This window comes from Coffea arabica, chromosome 3c (assembly GCF_036785885.1).
Source record: "Coffea arabica cultivar ET-39 chromosome 3c, Coffea Arabica ET-39 HiFi, whole genome shotgun sequence".
Taxonomy (NCBI): Eukaryota; Viridiplantae; Streptophyta; class Magnoliopsida; order Gentianales; family Rubiaceae; genus Coffea; species Coffea arabica.
Window position 1 is genome coordinate 32,367,050 of NC_092314.1, and position 19,515 is coordinate 32,386,564.

Here is a 19,515-nt window from a genome sequence, read left to right on the forward strand (position 1 = left end):
TATAAAAGTAAAATAAGCATGAGTTTTTATTTCAAATTTCTTTTTTCTTTTAAATAAAAATTAAAAAATTGATGAAATATATATATATATATATATATATATATATATATATATGAGAATTTTGAATACAAATTAATTAATGAATTATTAACACATGTCCAAATGTAAATAATTGGGCATATATGTATTAAATCTTGTATTTATTATTTTCAATTACTTTTAAACAAGTTGGGTATTGGATACCCAAATAAAAAACCCAACCCATCCAATAAATAAGTTGGGTTGTTCTTACCCAACCCAATAAAACTCTCAACCCAATTGACCCAACACGTCCTTTAAAATTAATGGATGGGTTGGACGAGTTATTAGATTTTGGATTGTTTTGCCGCTCCAATTATTGGTCAACCTGGGATGCTCCAGCATCCTAGCCCTAGTTAACTACTTTCCCGTGTCATGGTATGTAATCCAAGGTGGACCAGCAGAGTGCACATGTCAGCTCAAAGAATAATGAGTAGTATGTTTGGACAGAATATTATTTGAAATATTATTTAAAATAATTACTATAATATTTTTTATGATGTGATGTATGTGAAATAAAAGATGATTGAAAATATAAAAAAGTAGATTGAAAAATATGTGTATGATACAAATGCAATATTATTTGGAATAATTAGCCTATGCAAGCAAAATATTATTTAAAATAATTTTTTGATATAACAGCGGAAATCTTTCAACTACAAACTGGATTAATTTGACAATTACCTCCACGGCTCCACATACTCATGACACACAACTAAGATTGCTGACTTCATGAGTTCCTGAATATTGGAATGAATAAAAATTCCCCAGAAGGCCTATAATCTGCTCTATGATGAAGCAGCATTCCGTCAGAAGCATTTACGCCTAATGTGTACTTCATTCATTGGGTGAAATCATGAATGACCAGTTTCTTCAAAGAGTACTAGTTCATCATAGTTCAATGATAGTGTACTCCAGCGCTCTGTGCACTGCACTGTTCAAGAATAAAGGACATCAAAGAATATGAGATGTTAATTTGTTAATAGAACCTTCTTTATTTACAAAATGTATCTGCAAGTCAAAGGCACTTACCAGTATTTCAAAATATTTTGAGTTGCACAGTTGACATTAAGTTCTAGATGACCAATTTAACATTTGTTGGAATCATCTACTCTGCTAAGCTGAACACAAGGAATTCTTTTGCTTCACCAATAACTGCTTAAGCTTTTTTATTAGCTGAGGATTTGAGCACATGTAATCCTGGAATGAATGCCTTAAATTCCTCAACAAGCTCTGGTGATCTTCAGTGGGACTTGTATTAAGCAACTTCATAAACAAGTTTTTCCATAGTTCAACTTGCATATATCTGAAAAGAGCCAAAAAATTGAACATAAAATTCTACACACTTGCTTGTTATTTTTTCACGGAGATGTCACTGTCTGGTATAACGTGCAATACCCCATTTAGTGCTCATGTGGAAATGAAGAACAATGATATACCTCTTTAAGTGTGTTTTAGGTTGATAGACATAGCCCCCATCTGGTGATGGTCTTTTTTCAATTTCCATACATGACTTGTGAAGAATCATATGAACAATTACACAAAGGCCATAGGTATCCACCTGGTTCCCAATCCAAATGAGAAATCAGACTGCAGTATGTCTTAAACTAATCAGCTGGCTTTTGCTAGTTTCTTAAGAATTAGGCTTGCCTGAAAAGTCCATGGCTTATTCTCTTGCATTTCCATGCAACGAAAGCCAGAAGTTCGACAGTCTCCCACCAATTTTGCGTCTTCAGGAAATAGACGCAGATCTATACCCCTACCCCAGTCAACACGGCAGAATCCCTGCAGAATCAAAACTCGAATAATCCAGCAATATTGCAATTTTAATCAATTTTAGGTAATCCAGAATTTACCTGTTCCTTCCATGGACACTGCATTCATAGAAGCTATCCTTATCTTCCACTAGACCATTTCCACAAAAAGGAAAAAATCATCAATTTAAATTAAAGATTAAAATTTTCTAAACTTGTTAGGAGATATGACTTGATATAAAGAGTAGTTTCAGAGCGGAAGCCATTTAGTGGAGCGCTTAAGAGTCTAGATAACATTCCAACACCAAAAGTAAAGCCAATTATCCAAACTTATTGCGCAACCATCTCTGAAGAGCCAAAATTCATTGTAAGCCCTTTGCCAGAATCGTTAAGAAAACAAGCATACAAGTATTTGTAGCATGCATAGTTCCATGTGTATTAACAAGCATGGGTGCATTCTTCGATGAATGACCTCCTGTAACCTTCTAGAGTAAATTTAGTTCTCCAACCACCCAAAAAACTGACACAAAGAAATATCCCATCATAAGACCAAAACCTGAACAATGAATTATTAATTCATGAAGCCAGAAAACTTGCACCACAAGGAGTAATCCAATTTCACGAACATGAATTTAATTTTTTCTGCATCTTTAATCCCCTTCTCCACTGCTGATGAGCACATGCTTGTGTACTTTCCAGATAAATTCAATGTGATTTTGCCTGTCCTCCAAAAAAATGCTCTCTTTCAATACTAGATTCTTATCTGAGTTTAATCGCTCTTAGTTGTCCATCCACTAGAACAGCAAAACTAGATCATCAAAGATGCTTAAATCGCCTAATAGTTAAAATCCTTGTGAATCACTACAAATTTTTGTGCATACATCTCCAAGCCATTAGCCAAACTTAATCTAAAATGCATCATCAGTCTTTCAATATGCAAAGTTTCAAGTTTCAACTGTATCCTGGATAAGCTATTGCTCTTCATACAATTTCTTTCAAGTTTACCAGGCCAAAAAATGTTTCAAAACAAATTACCAACATTAGAAATACTTTTATAGGTAAAATAAGTTAAAAAGTTGACAAATGAAAATACAACAGAAGAAAACACAAGCAGGTCCTGTTGTCAGTGAAAGATGACATAGCACAACATAATTACCTGGCATATCGGATCATCAAATTGTCAGGTTTAAAATCACCATGGATAACGGCAGCACCATGCAGAGTTTCCAAGATCTGTAGGACCGCAGCATCTATATTGTGTAATAAATAGACAACTCTTCTTCCATGGCCACATTAGTTACAAGATTAGAGTTTATGGCATCCTGTATTGCATTCAAAGCAGTGAAGCAATATCCAGGCTGTCACAGTATAATTTGGAATATGCACAAATCAATCTATAGCAACCTGAAGAGTCCCATGAGCTAAGTAGTCAGACACAAGTATGCTGTAGTCAGAGTAGAGATGTACTTGGTGGGCAAAGCCAAAGTTCATCCTCTGTTTCACCCAAATAAAAAATAAAAATCTTGAAATAAGGCCACACATTCTATGGAAATTCATGCGGTCAATATTTAATACTAACAAGAATGGCATACTTCTGATTCTGGAATGTGCATATTGAGCAGACGGTACATATAGAACTCCCGAGGGAAAGCTCGCTTCTAAATCTTTTATAAAGTTTCATAAAGTCATAGCATTACCCAGCAAGATCTGACTTAAGCAGAACTCTCATTCCACGCAAAGTCTTACTTACCTTAAGTGCTACAACATCATCAGGATTACAATCTACATGTGCTTTTAAATACTTGAGCGAAACCTCCCTGACCTGCACAACCTTTGATCTGGTAGTTGTACCCACGTTTAAATATCAGCAATCCACAACAAAAATGAAATTCAGGGGGATGTGAAATATCGGTTAATGTTTCAAGCATAAAAAAGAATCACATTTAGTAAAAGACTGGACTCTGATGTGACTTTCATGCTAAGCTGAGATACTGTATATTGACGTGACAAGGAATTCTGTAAACTTGAGCACTCCAAGGAGTTTGTTTTATATCATCTATGTCTATGACTATCAGTAAGGGAATTTACTATTAACATTCTGTTCCCAACTTAATGATGACAGACACACTAAATACTGCTTTCTTTTTCTCATCAATTTTCACTGCCGGATTATGTGTAGGAGGTAACATTGCCTTCCTTGTCCCCAAGCTGGGTATGAGACTCGTATGGCCTAAAATGTCGAAGGCTACATTCTTGAATACCGAGAAAAAAACAAGCAGCACTGCTACATCCAAAACTATTTCAAGTTTACTGTCATTAATTGGAGCATAGCAAAATATCTGAAGATATGCAGATTGAAGTTCTTCACAGCACCGTTTCATGTGACTAGCTCTGAACTCATTTCTTACAGGATTCACATACACAAACAGCAAGAGAAAGAGTAATACACCAAAAAAGTACTTATCAACTGAAGAGCAATAACAGGCAAGATCTATTGACACATTAACATGGTGCTGTAACAGTATAGCTGTTTTTCTATGCATACTGAGTAAGCTAGATGTCAAAAAAAAAAGTCAAAAGAACGTCAAGATGCGCTTCACTTATCTCAACAGTCTTATGTCAAAAATCGAAAGATTGCTACATAAACACAACAAAGTTAACTGACAAGAATATGAACATTATGTACTTCACCTATCTCAACAGTCTTATTCCAAGCAGATTTCTGTAAAGTAGATAATGCAACTTTTCCCTTATAGGGTTTGTTGCTTGCATTAATAACCCTGTGAAACAGAAAAGACTTGATGCCTTGAGAATTTAGGGAGTTTTGGAGCTTAAACTTTTGGTTGCATTTTGAGGTGTAATTAGCCTTACTTCGTATTTCAAGATCTGATCATTCATCTCCTGCAATAGCTTTTTAGTAGTTGAGACCAACCATGGGTTGATTTAAGTCCCACCATTCTCTAGAAGAACATCCACCTATGTAAAAAAGAAAAAAGAAAAACACAGTGATTAAACATCTTAATGTCACAAACAAGAGGATAGGGCTGTAATTAAGGATGAAATACAGAAGAAGTAACCATTGAAGACCCAGAGTAACCAGAGTATAACGATAGCAAATTGAATTATATTGCCTTTTGTGACGGCCCCATGAATTAATCATGTCATGAATCGAAATTGAATTAATCATGTCATGAATCCACATGCAAGCACGCGTGATATACAATCGAATAAATAATGCAAGAAGTATTTCACAAGTACTTTGGAAATAGTTTAGGGTCACTCACCTCCATGGCTCAGAAATCATCCATCATATAACATTGCCTTGCTCAAATCCAAGTCTTAGATCACAAACTCAATGCAAACAAGTCCCTTCAAAGTTCGGACAGCACTTCCCCTGAATTTGCTAACTTCTCTAGCCGTCATGGCTTCATGATTTTTCTCATTCAAACCCAAAGGTACACACACAACAATAAGTTCATTCAATAGCCATTCAGCAAGCTCCCAGCATTACAAGTACAAGTCAAGCTAGGGAAAAGTCCGAAAATGAAAGTTAAACTCAAAATCAGAAAAACAGGTTTTGACATCATTTTGCGGTAACGGCACCAAAGGCACTACGATTATCGGATGAATGTACAAGACCCACCGTTTCGAAGATAAGAGATAGGGCTACAATATAGCAGTAGGTCACTCAACCCAGTTTCGAGTGTAACAAGGTCAAAAATGCAAGATACTACACCAGAATCACAAAAACAGATTCACAGAATGCATTCTAGCGGAAACATCATAAATCAGTCTACCTAAGTCCAAATCCAGAAATTCCAAAACCAGCTGAAAGCTAAGAAACAGGGATACATTTCATCAGAAGACCTCAACAACCAATTCGGAAGCATTCCTGACCAAAACAACCAATTACACAAGCAATTCCCAAATTCGGGTAAAACCAGGACAGCAAGGGGAATTCCGTTTTTTCACAAGCTACGCTGCTCCGATTGACCTGAAATTTTGTAGGCATCTCTAAAATATCATTCCCTACAACTTTCATGTTTTAACCCAAGGCCAAATCATGTATTTTCAGGATCCAAAATGGAAAAACTACACGAAAACAGAATTCTGGGCGCGAAACAGGTTTCATGGACAGGCAAGGGTATTTCGGTCATTTCACATGCTACAGTGGTCGGATCAAGCTAAAATTTTTCAGGCAACTAGTTTATACCCTTGGCTACAACTTTTATGTTTTGGCCAAAATCTAATTCGGTAAGAATTATGGTGAAAAGTCACGATCAGTTTGGGTGAAAAGACAACCCTGTTCACTGAACTCCTACCTAAACCAGTCTGGGTATTTCCGTCTTATATCAGGCTTCAGCTCGGATTGGGCTGAAAATTTACAGGCAACTAGAAAACATCATTCTCTACAACTTTCATGTTTTGTGCTAAGGCCAATTCGGCCTCTAACTAGGTGCTACAGTGCCGAGCAGAATTGGAAACAAAATGAAACCCTAATCTGAAATTCATGCATTCAAGTGTTAATCCTCCATAAAATCACATCTTTAACCAATACAAACCATTAATTTGACATCATCAAGACCAAAGAAGGAATCCATTAGCTACTTACATTGGAACCTCAAGAAAGGAAGCAACTTAGCACCACTTTCTTCCAAACCACTTCACAACCAACCTCACAACCACTAAACTAAGGGTTTTTATGGAGAAATTGGAAGTTTAAACGGTTGATTGGCTAGATCCAAGAAAGAAATTGAAGAAACAAGTTGAGAGCTTTCTTTTCTTTGCTTGTAGAGAGAGAGAGTCGGCCAAGCAAGGTAAAATGAAGAAAATTAGGTCAAAATTAGCTTTAAGAAGATATAAATATCTTGGTCAAAAGTCCAAGGGTGAATTGGATGGTGACACTTGTCACCTTTTGGTTTAAATCTTATCTTTTGTCTCTCCAATGATAATCCATATAAGTAATATCTAATTATCTCTTAGCACCTTGTAAAATAATATCATTTAATACAAAACTCCAATAAGTTATCAAAAATATATTGCATTTACCGTACTAGCGGGTCCCACGTTCAAAACGCACTTCAAAATTAACTTGGACTAACTTGTACTAGAAAAATGGTTGGAAAACTATATTCCCTTACAATAAATGTATAGGAAATTAATATATTGAAGAAAGGTACAAAATTATAGACAAGGAAACAAAATAATGTCATGAAAATATAGAAAATTTTTCGGGTTTTCACACTCAATCTTTCGGGGCGTCACAAACTCCCCTCCTTAAAAGAATGTCGTTCTCGACATTCCATCTTGTACTAATTAAGTCAAAACATCCCGCAAGAATCACTAATATTTCAAACCAAACCCACAGTCCGGCATTCTAAACTTCAAGCTTAGGATACACTACAGAGATCTGAAGCCTAAGCTCTGATACCACCAGTGACGGCCCCACCTCCCCCTAAGGTGAACCAAAGGGTTCGGCGGGCCGCCTGCCCAGCTCTCACCGGGACTCAGTCATTCCCTACAGTCCTCAAATAGATTACAATATAAATTTCAAAAATTACATCAAATTCTCCAATAATTACATGTCATAAGCGAAGCGGAAACAATTCCCAACTATACATCAAATGATTCCAAATCCAAACTATACATGATATCAGCCATCCAATCACGTGAATAAGTTCTACAAGTCCTTCCTTCGCCACGAGCCCTGTGGGGGGGAGAAAATAGTTTTGGGGTGAGTTAAAAGCCCAGCGAGTAACCAGTAAAATCAGAAATCAAATATATTTCACAATAATGCATTTCGATCATTTCGATGATGTCATGATTCAGAGATCAAATGTACGTTTATTGCTCTCATGAGTCAGTGAAATCATTGCACTTGAACACCCAATGCTCAAATAGATCATTTAACATTAACATGGAGAGGGAGCCCCTTTTTGAGCTCCAGATAAACATGAACATGAACCATAAACAAGGTGGAGACGTTGGTGTCCAGCACTAGACTTTCCCAGAACTCATTGAAGCCAAATCATGTCATGAATCCACATGCAAGCACGCGTGATATACAATCGAATAAATAATGCAAGAAGCATTTCACAAGTACTTTGGAAATAGTTTAGGGTCACTCACCTCCATGGCTCAGAAATCATCCATCATATAACATTGCCTTCCTCAAATCCAAGTCTTAGATCACAAACTCAATGCAAACAAGTCCCTTCAAAGTTCGGACAGCACTTCCCCTGAATTTGCTAACTTCTCTAGCCGTCATGGCTTCATGATTTTTCTCATTCAAACCCAAAGGTACACACACAACAATAAGTTCATTCAATAGCCATTCAGCAAGCTCCCAGCATTACAAGTACAAGTCAAGCTAGGGAAAAGTCCAGAAATGAAAGTTAAGCTCAAAACCAGAAAAACAGGTTTTGACATCATTTTGCGGTAACGGCACCAAAGGCACTAAGATTATCGGATGAAGATGCAAGACCCACCGTTTCGAAGATAAGAGATAGGGCTACAATATTGCAGAAGGTCACTCAACCCAGTTTCGAGTGTAACAAGGTAAAAAATGTAAGATATTACACCAGAATCACAAAAACAGATTCACAGAACGCATTCTAGCGGAAACATCATAAATCAGTCTACCTAAGTCCAAATCCAGAAATTCCAAAACCAGCTGAAAGCTAAGAAACAGGGATACATTTCATCAGAAGACCTCAACAACCAATTCGGAAGCATTCCTGACCAAAACAACCAATTACAGAAGCAATTCCCAAATTCGGGTAAAACCAGGACAGCAAGGGGAATTCCGTTTTTTCACAAGCTACGCTGCTCCGATTGACCTGAAATTTTGTAGGCATCTCTAAAATATCATTCCCTACAACTTTCATGTTTTAACCCAAGGCCAAATCATGTATTTTCAGGATCCAAAATGGAAAAACTACACGAAAACAGAATTCTGGGCGCGAAACAGGTTTCATGGACAGTCAAGGGTATTTCGGTCATTTCACATGTTACAGTGGTCGGATCAAGCTGAAATTTTTCAGGCAACTAGTTTATATCCTTGGATACGACTTTCATGTTTTGGCCAAAATCTAATTCGGTAAGGATTATGGTGAAAAGTCACGATCAGATTGGGTGAAAAGACAACCCTGTTCACTGAACTCCTACCTAAACCAGTCTGGGTATTTCCGTCTTATCTCAGGCTACTCAGCTCGGATTGGGCTGAAAATTTACAGGCAACTAGAAAACATTATTCTCTACAACTTTCATGTTTTGTGCTAAGGCCAATTCGGCCTCTAACTAGTTGCTACAGTGCCGAGCAGAATTGGAAACAAAATGAAACCCTAATCTGAAATTCATGCATTCAAGTGTTAACCTCCATAAAATCACATCTTTAACCAATACAAACCATTAATTTGACATCATCAAGACCAAAGAAGGAATCCATTAGCTACTCACCTTGGAACCTCAAGAAAGGAAGCAACTTAGCACCACTTTCTTCCAAACCACTTCACAACCAACCTCACAACCACTAAACTAAGGGTTTTTATGGAGAAATTGGAAGTTTAAACGGTTGATTTGCTAGATCCAAGCAAGAAATTGAAGAAACAAGTTGAGAGCTTTCTTTCCTTTGCTTGTAGAGAGAGAGAGTCGGCCAAGCAAGGTAAAATGAAGAAAATTAGGTCAAAATTAGCTTTAAGAAGATATAAATATCTTGGTCAAAAGTCCAAGGGTGAATTGGATGGTGACACTTGTCATCTTTTGGTTTAAATCTTATCTTTTGTCTCTCCAATGATAATCCATATAAGTAATATCTAATTATCTCTTAGCACCTTGTAAAATAATATCATTTAATACAAAACTCCAATAAGTTATCAAAAATATATTGCATTTACCGTACTAGCGGGTCCCACGTTCAAAACGCACTTCAAAATTAACTTGGACTAACTTGTACTAGAAAAATGGTTGGAAAACTATATTCCCTTACAATAAATGTATAGGAAATTAATATATTGAAGAAATGTACAAAATTATAGACAAGGAAACAAAATAGTGTCTTGAAAATATAGAAAATTTTTCGGGTTTTCACACTCAATCTTTCGGGGCGTCACAAACTCCCCTCCTTAAAAGAATGTCGTTCTCGACATTCCATCTTGTACTAATTAAGTCAAAACATCCCGCAAGAATCACTAATATTTCAAACCAAACCCACAGTTCGGCATCCTAAACTTCAAGCCTAGGATACACTACAGAAATCTGAAGCCTAAGCTCTGATACCACCTGTGACGGCCCCACCTCCGCCTAAGGCGAACCAAAGGGTTCGACGAGCCGCCTGCCCAGCTCTCGCCGGGACTCAGTCATTCCCTACAGTCCTCAAATAGATTACAATATAAATTTCAAAAATTACATCAAATTCTCCAATAATTACATGTCATAAGCGAAGCGGAAACAATTCCCAACTATACATCAAATGATTCCAAATCTAAACTATACATGATATCAGCCATCCAATCACGTGAATAAGTTCTACAAGTCCTTCCTTCGCCACGAGCCCTGTGGGGGGGAGAAAATAGTTTTGGGGTGAGTTAAAAGCCCAGCGAGTAACCAGTAAAATCAGAAATCAAATATATTTCACAATAATGCATTTCGATCATTTCGATGATGTCATGATTCAGAGATCAAATGTACGTTTATTGCTCTCATGAGTCAGTGAAATCATTGCACTTGAACACCCAATGCTCAAATAGATCATTTAACATTAACATGGAGAGGGAGCCCCTTTTTGAGCTCCAGATAAACATGAACATGAACCATAAACAAGGTGGAGACGTTGGTGTCCAGCACTAGACTTTCCCAGAACTCATTGAAGCCAAATCATGTCATGAATCCACATGCAAGCACGCGTGATATACAATCGAATAAATAATGCAAGAAGCATTTCACAAGTACTTTGGAAATAGTTTAGGGTCACTCACCTCCATGGCTCAGAAATCATCCATCATATAACATTGCCTTCCTCAAATCCAAGTTTTAGATCACAAACTCAATGCAAACAAGTCCCTTCAAAGTTCGGACAGCACTTCCCCTGAATTTGCTAACTTCTCTAGCCGTCATGGCTTCATGATTTTTCTCATTCAAACCCAAAGGTACACACACAACAATAAGTTCATTCAATAGCCATTCAGCAAGCTCCCAGCATTACAAGTACAAGTCAAGCTAGGGAAAAGTCCGGAAATGAAAGTTAAGCTCAAAACCAGAAAAACAGGTTTTGACATCATTTTGCGGTAACGGCACCAAAGGCACTAAGATTATCGGATGAAGATGCAAGACCCACCGTTTCGAAGATAAGAGATAGGGCTACAATATTGCAGAACGTCACTCAACCCAGTTTCGAGTGTAACAAGGTAAAAAATGTAAGATACTACACCAGAATCACAAAAACAGATTCACAGAACGCATTCTAGCGGAAACATCATAAATCAGTCTACCTAAGTCCAAATCCAGAAATTCCAAAACCAGCTGAAAGCTAAGAAACAGGGATACATTTCATCAGAAGACCTCAACAACCAATTCGGAAGCATTCCTGACCAAAACAACCAATTACAGAAGCAATTCCCAAATTCGGGTAAAACCAGGACAGCAAGGGGAATTCCGTTTTTTCACAAGCTACGCTGCTCCGATTGACCTGAAATTTTGTAGGCATCTCTAAAATATCATTCCCTACAACTTTCATGTTTTAACCCAAGGCCAAATCATGTATTTTCAGGATCCAAAATGGAAAAACTACACGAAAACAGAATTCTGGGCGCGAAACAGGTTTCATGGACAGTCAAGGGTATTTCGGTCATTTCACATGCTACAGTGGTCGGATCAAGCTGAAATTTTTCAGGCAACTAGTTTATACCCTTGGCTACAACTTTTATGTTTTGGCCAAAATCTAATTCGGTAAGAATTATGGTGAAAAGTCACGATCAGATTGGGTGAAAAGACAACCCTGTTCACTGAACTCCTACCTAAACTAGTCTGGGTATTTGCGTCTTATCTCAGGCTTCAGCTCGGATTGGGCTGAAAATTTACAGGCAACTAGAAAACATCATTCTCTACAACTTTCATATTTTGTGCTAAGGCCAATTCGGCCTCTAACTAGGTGCTACAGTGCCGAGCAGAATTGGAAACAAAATGAAACCCTAATCTGAAATTCATGCATTCAAGTGTTAATCCTCCATAAAATCACATCTTTAACCAATACAAACCATTAATTTGACATCATCAAGACCAAAGAAGGAATCCATTAGCTACTCACCTTGGAACCTCAAGAAAGGAAGCAACTTAGCACCACTTTCTTCCAAACCACTTCACAACCAACCTCACAACCACTAAACTAAGGGTTTTTATGGAGAAATTGGAAGTTTAAACGGTTGATTTGCTAGATCCAAGCAAGAAATTGAAGAAACGAGTTGAGAGCTTTCTTTCCTTTGCTCGTAGAGAGAGAGAGAGTCGGCCGAGCAAGGTAAAATGAAGAAAATTAGGTCAAAATTAGTTTAAGAAGATATAAATATCTTGGTCAAAAGTCCAAGGGTGAATTGGATGGTGACACTTGTCACCTTTTGGTTTAAATCTTATCTTTTGTCTCTCCAATGATAATCCATATAAGTAACATCTAATTATCTCTTAGCACATTGTAAAATAATATCATTTAATACAAAACTCCAACAAGTTATCAAAAATATATTGCATTTACCGTACTAGCGGGTCCCACGTTCAAAACGCACTTCAAAATTAACTTGGACTAACTTGTACTAGAAAAATGGTTGGAAAACTATATTCCCTTACAATAAATGTATAGGAAATTAATATATTGAAGAAAGGTACAAAATTATAGACAAGGAAACAAAATAATGTCTTGAAAATATAGAAAATTTTTCGGGTTTTCACACTCAATCTTTCGGGGCGTCACACCTTTATCCAAGAGAATTGCTTTCCTTCCATTTTTCTGTACCTAACTAAGGCTTGATTACGTTGAACACGAGCTATTCATGTGTTCCTCTTCACACAACCCATACTTTTTAAACGCTTCATCATTCAAAAAGTAAATGGGTGATCGTATTAACTTATCATGCTTCTGAAACCGCAACCCACCCTCCTACTCAGTTAAGACATTTTATCTTTTCTAGTAAAAATCTTACACCTAAATCAAGGACTAGGGGCTTTTCTTTGTATCCACATACTAATGCATCAGAAAAGCTTGGGAGAGTACTTGCAGTCCTTTCCCCTAGCCAAAAACTTCCTGGTGTGTCAATCTTGAAAGTGCAGAAAGATTGTTTCCAGACTTGAAGAACAAGAAATGGAACTTCACTTCTGCAAAATCCAAATCTATGATACACCAGGTTTTTGCTAAATATGAACAATGACTATGTCCAGAAGAGAATGTGAAACTAACGCCACATAAGGGCAAATTTGTTAACCATTGGTCAATCATATGTTCAGCCTCGGGTACATAAAGTGCATTTCAAGATATCTGTCAACAGAATGGAATCAATAATAGCAAGAGTCTACAAAAACTTATTCAGAGACAAGCACCATAGACTGGCTTAGTGGCATTCATGACAGGCAATTGTGTTCTCCAACTTTTAGTCACCTATTGCTCTTGAACCATGAATTAAACAAGAAATCAATTCCTTTTCAAGATCAGGCCTCTTTAATCACTCTCGAAAGTTACATATATGGAAAAAAACAGGTATGGGTGCAGGAAGTAGTGAATTCTGTCAAATAGAAATTTCCAATGGAGGTCAAAATGCTGATAACAGGAAAACCTATAACCGGTGTAAAACAACTGCAATTTCTTCTCAAAATTGGTTGTAGCATGCCGGTGTATACTGTATCTTTTACAAATCAAACCAGCATATGTCTTATACCTCCTGACTCCGTATCATAAGTGAAGAAGAATATAAGAAGAGTGGTAAGCTCATAAGATGGTGCAAGTTTCGGCATTTAGAATCTTTTCTTGCGCAATTACGACTAATCAACGAGGTTTCCATCTTTATTAGTATATGAGTTTCATATTTTCCATTCTTTCTGGCCAAAATTTTGACTTCAATACCTTAAACCACTCTTGGAATAGCAAGAATATTAAGTGTTATCTTAAAAAAAAAGTAAAGGCAAACTCCAGTGAGTTTCCAGTTTACTTACACGATATTAACTGCATAACCCAAGATTTCCACCAACAGTAACGACAGAAATTGAAAAAGAACAAAAGATTCAATGCAAATGTGCAACTAAAAACCAACGGCCAGTTGAGCCCGGACATATATGTATAAATCATTATGAGCTAATTAATCGTTGCCACCATTCATCAAAATTTCATAAACCAAAGAAAGTTACTACCTTTTGGACTGAAACAATCGTTACTATATCGGACGCTCTCTCAAGAAATAGAACTTGTGCCTTCTTCAACCTCCCTATTGGCTCAGCATTCCTATCATAGGTATGAAAATCAAAACTTTATTTGAGACTTCGAACATTAAATAAATCTGTGCACAAAAGTCATAAACTAAATTTGATGAAACAGATTGAAAAAACAAACCTTGAAATTCCCAGATGATAGATAAAATATGCATCAATTAACTTCCCTTTCGCCTCCAAAAACAAAGCGTACCACTCATACAGAAAACAATTAGATGAACAAATCTTATTCTTCTCCATTTCACGAAACACGCTTTCATGATCGGAGCTCCTATCCATCTGCAATAGTTGGTTAGGAATTAACACAGTGAGAAAATCCCCAAAAACCAAAAATGATTTAAAAAAAAAATAAAAAGAGGGAAAAAATTTTCACTTACGTGGAGAAACCAAATCTTGAGAAATCTGACATCGTTTTTGTAACGAGGATCGTTGCTGCAGGTTTTGATGCAATTTGACAGCAGCTCTTCGAGATCTGATGTCGTCTCATGAATTAGTGCTTTCTCGATTGACCTAAGATTAGAGTAAAATTTCAGCAATTAGATAAAGCAAATACAAGAAAAGGGAAAAAAAGATGCATATTTACGGCGGCAGTTGTACCAGAGCCAGGGTAACAGGGGGTTAGCCGCGGCGGCGGTGGTGGCGGTTGAAATGTAGCCGGGTTTTTGGGAAATGACGGCCATGTCCTCTCTTTGATTCAGTCGGAGTGCACTGTGGAAGATGAAAGGCAAGGGGCAGTTGGAGAAAGTTCAAAGTTCAATATCTTAACTCAGGCGGGAAATTGGCTTTGTATGGACATATGGTATTTGGTTTTTTATATTTTAGAACAGTAAATTCAAATTATTTTACAACTTTCCTTGATCGAATAATTCAGGAAACTTTTTCAGTCCAAAACAGTAAAGCACTTGCGTATTATTCAGACCGTTGTCTTTTGTCAGGAGAAGCCGACAAATTAGCCTCTAGTCTTTCTCTTCTTCTTTACCCCCCTCTTCATCACCCCCAACCTCTTACTGACATATCATTTATCTCAGCCGTGGGTTTTGAAATTAGAATGCCAAGGAGGTAACCAGCAACTTGTCTCTTCATGATGCACTAACAAGAAGAACGGATCCGAAGTAGCTGTCAAATTTGGCTTCAATTAAGCTTCAGCGGCGACACCAGCGGCTGAGATATTTTTCCGGCGCCGTCCATCTGTGAATCTAACTGGATTTTGATTATGTGCGTGGCTTCCAACCTTTAAGCCTCAAGGTATGTTTCCCCAGTCTTGCGAATCAAGATGGGATTTTTTCTTCCAATTTTCTCCTGATCCATTCCAGTTTGTTATTATGTTAAGTAGTGAATGGGTATGTGCAGTGCCTGAGTCTTTTTTTGTATTGTAATTAGGGTTCGGTAGCTCCTACAAAATTAGATTCCCTGTAGAATCTGCAATTTGTTTCAACATGAATATGCAGCAGTATTTGATTCTTCGATTTCCTTCACAATGACGGCCTGCTCTTAACAAAACAATTGTATCAAGCTCCTGTGTTTAATTATAGAATTTATAGTATCACGAACAAAGTGTTGTTTTTATTTTCTTGAGAATTAATGCGGACAAAAAATGGAAGAATTTTCCTTCAAGAAGTTCCCTGCCTGGCTTGCAACTCATTGGGCTTCCTAGAACTGTGGTATGAGATGTAATTCTAACTTCAACTTCTGAAATGAGAAGTATCCATAATTAGGATTTTTTTCCCCAATTTAATCTCTGTACATGAAAGCTATCGCTATGCTAGCTTTCTTTCTTCTTTTACTGTCCCAGTATATTTTTTGCCTCCCACTCCCCAAATCCTCTCTGAACCCCAATCTACTAGGCAAGGCCTCGAACTTCAGATCTTGCAAACAGGGAGAACCTTAAATGCCTCCTCCTAGTCAAGGCCATTGAAGAAGAGCGGGGGCTTGGCTATTGTCATAGGTTATGAATTATTAAGAGTACAATTTCTTATAATGGCAGGCTTATGCTCATCTTGATAGTTTAAAGTGGTTATTTTGAATGCCGATACTTTCATGTCATTTGAAATACCAATTCACCTATTAGTGAACTTTTCTTTTCTTGATCTGAATAGATGTTTTTATGGTTAAAGGTCCTTTTTGCACCATAATACTAGAAGAAAATGTTCATTGTATTTGGTGTTGTTTCCATGTCCATTTTATTTTTCCTATATCCAAATTTGGTTTAGCTGCAAAATGAACTAGTTAACCTTTTCTCATTACATCAGCAATTGTGCATTGGTCGAGATGAATTTTACTTCACTCAAATTATATGTATTCTTCTAGCAAGTGTTGATTCAAGATTTAAAAATTGACCAGGCTAATCCACATACCTGCATTTTGGATCCTAAGTTGCTTGATTAATACTTACACATGTAGTTCCCGACAATGTAGAGTCTAAAAGGTCTCTGTCCAATTAAAGGCATCATAATAGGTTTGCTGGTTGGTTAAAGGTTTTACTATCAGCCATTGGTCACTAACATCTCTTTTTTGCTGCCCTTTTTGTCTTTAAAGCAGCCAGTTGGTGCGTGACTGTTAGGTCCGCCATTTTTTGTCGCTGCCACGTTTATATGCCACATAAGCGCCGTCGAGTACATAAGAGCAGCGGTACGATCTTCATCCATATATGATTTTGGTTTTGGTTGCTATTATTTTCAATTTCTATACATTCGTTAATGATCTCATAATCTGTTTAGCTAAAAATTCTTAGCTTGGGATTGCTGTACTGCTTTGAATGCCTATTTGTGTTTATTTGTTAAACCAAATAAGGAAGCATTTTTTATATTTTGCTTTCATGCAGTCCAACAAGCACATTCCGAGAGCGGTTCAAACGATTTGGGTGCTTGTGCGAGAAATTACTTCGTAAAGGTATGGAAGTGGTTCCTACTTTGAAGTTCCAGCACTCACTTTGAATTTTTTGTTTCCTTGTACAATCTAAACGTTATTTACTATGAACTTTTCTTGTTTATTGCATTAGATGAATGATGATTCTGAAGTAGCCGATTGGAAAAATCACCCTACACTTGAGGCAGCTTTCGTTGCAACACTTGTGGAGTGGCATAGGAATGGTGCTTGGGACAAGCACCAAAAGGGTAGGTCAAACTGGCACCATCTTACCCTACACATGAACGACAAGTGCCATGTCAATTTGAGGTGGGAGCAATATCGTTCAAAGTTATATAGGATGGAATCCGAGTGGAAGTGTTTCGTCCGCTTATCGGGGATGTCCCAGACAACGGCAGAGACAGGAGTTGGCTTTAATTCGGAGCTCCTCTGCTTTCAGGCTACAAAGGAAAAATGGAGCGCTCTAAAGCGGGTAAACTTCTTCTATGTCTCTATTAATTGTATCCCAAATTGCCCTTAACCTTTGATAGATATATTTCCCTGTGTGTTTGGTGAGAGACAATGGAATATTGAGCCCTTTCATTGATGGAGGATCCTTGAAATTATGACTTATGTAGCAGTTGTTGTGACAAGTTTTATGTGTTTCAATTCTGCTGCACTGCGTTGGGAAGCATAGATGGGTACTTTGATTTTATACTTGCTATGTTTGGAGGCTGCCTTATTTATTATTGATTGCGACTGCCCCTAAATGTGACAGTGGAGGGGGGAGAAATTCCTATTTCTGGCCTACATTTCTTTAATATGCTAAATCACATTTTTGTCTCCAACGAGCACTGCTAATTTAACTGTTAGCTTGGAGCTGTTTACTTAAAGAAAGCTTAGTTGACTGCATCAGATTAATGAATAGAAGATTTTAATCCAATTCATTATACACATGTAAAGATTAAGCATTATAATTACTATCTAATAGATAATCAGAAAAAATTTGATTCTTAAAAAGTTCCTTTATTAACTAGTATATCTTTTTGGCTAAAACACTCGCATTAATTAGGACTATAATTTTGTATATTCCTAAATATGAACTCTGACTAATTGTGAGGAGGGGCTGTTGCTACCTAGGATTAAAAGTACCATTGCTGTTGCTTAAACAAAACTTAAAAAGGGGTAAGATTGAGTAGTTTGTATGTACATTGTGAGTAAGCCAATATGGCCTGTCTCATATGTAAGGAGAGAAAAGAGGTCTATATCTTTTTTTTTTGGTATATCTGGGTGCTTTATGGCCCGAAAGGGTTTGTCTTTTTTCTGGCTTTTCTGACTTTTGGACCTTCTAACGTTTCATAGGGTATTTCTGTTGAGTACATTGATTACTATGTTAAGAATTCATGGTTTTGACAGCTTTGTTGCTGTGACTGGTAGTATTCAATCTGTTACACATGCTGGCCTATATTTCTTTCATTACTGGCCTTATCATGGCTGATTGCTGGCCTGATCATGTGTATAATAGCTATTTGAAGTACCAGCTTAGTAGTACATAGCAAGAATGCTTTTTATATAAACTGTATCTGCTTGTCTAGTTGAACCAGTTGCCATTTCACATACCTTGCAGGAAAACAAATTCTATGCAAGGTTCAAAGAAGGCCGCAGCTGCGGTTGCTTCTACGAATTGGGAGAAATTCTTGAGAGCCGAACAGCCACCGGAAAGCATGCCCAATCCTCTACTCAGAGTGACGTCCACCACTCTCCTTGGTCTGCCGAAAAGACCACCGGGGCTGCATCAAGGCGAAAGGGGAAGGCAAAGGTTGACGGACCGACCTCAGACTTCTGGGGGGAGGATGTGTATATTCCAGTTCGGGATGAAGAAGTTGAATTCGTTGCTAGTAGGCCAGGTAAGCGCCCGGTATCGAGTCGTGGGACATCATCCTTCGATGGTTCAAGGAGCACTAAGTCTCAGAAGACCGGGGAAGCTCTCCGAGACGCAGCAACGAACATTGGTAAGCTGTCTCAGATCAAAATTGATGAAAACACCCGACGAAATGAGTGGTGCGTAGCAGCTAAGAGTTTGGGACAAATCATACCCAAAACATGAGCCCGTTGAACTGTGGTCCCGAAAACGTCTTGCGTGCATGAAAGAGTTTGAAAATAGTGAGAGGTGGTGCCACATGTTTCTGCAGTCGGATGAAGGCTTCCAGTATTGGTATGCTGATACCATTCTTGATCCGAAATAGCTGCTGCATAGGCAGTTTTAGACTAAATTTCCTTGCTTGATATTTCAGTAAATTTGGCTGGGTTATATAACTGTGTCCTGGAGGACAAATTTTGGATTGCTGTTGTGCACAAAAAAAAAAAAAATCCCAGT

At 37.5% G+C, this 19,515-nt stretch overlaps 1 pseudogene; it reads right to left on the reverse strand.

The window, feature by feature from the left end:
* Nucleotides 1–1,116: 1,116 nt before the first annotated feature.
* LOC113735811 (mitotic checkpoint serine/threonine-protein kinase BUB1-like) lies at nt 1,117–14,994 on the reverse strand (annotated as a pseudogene).
* Nucleotides 14,995–19,515: the final 4,521 nt, after the last annotated feature.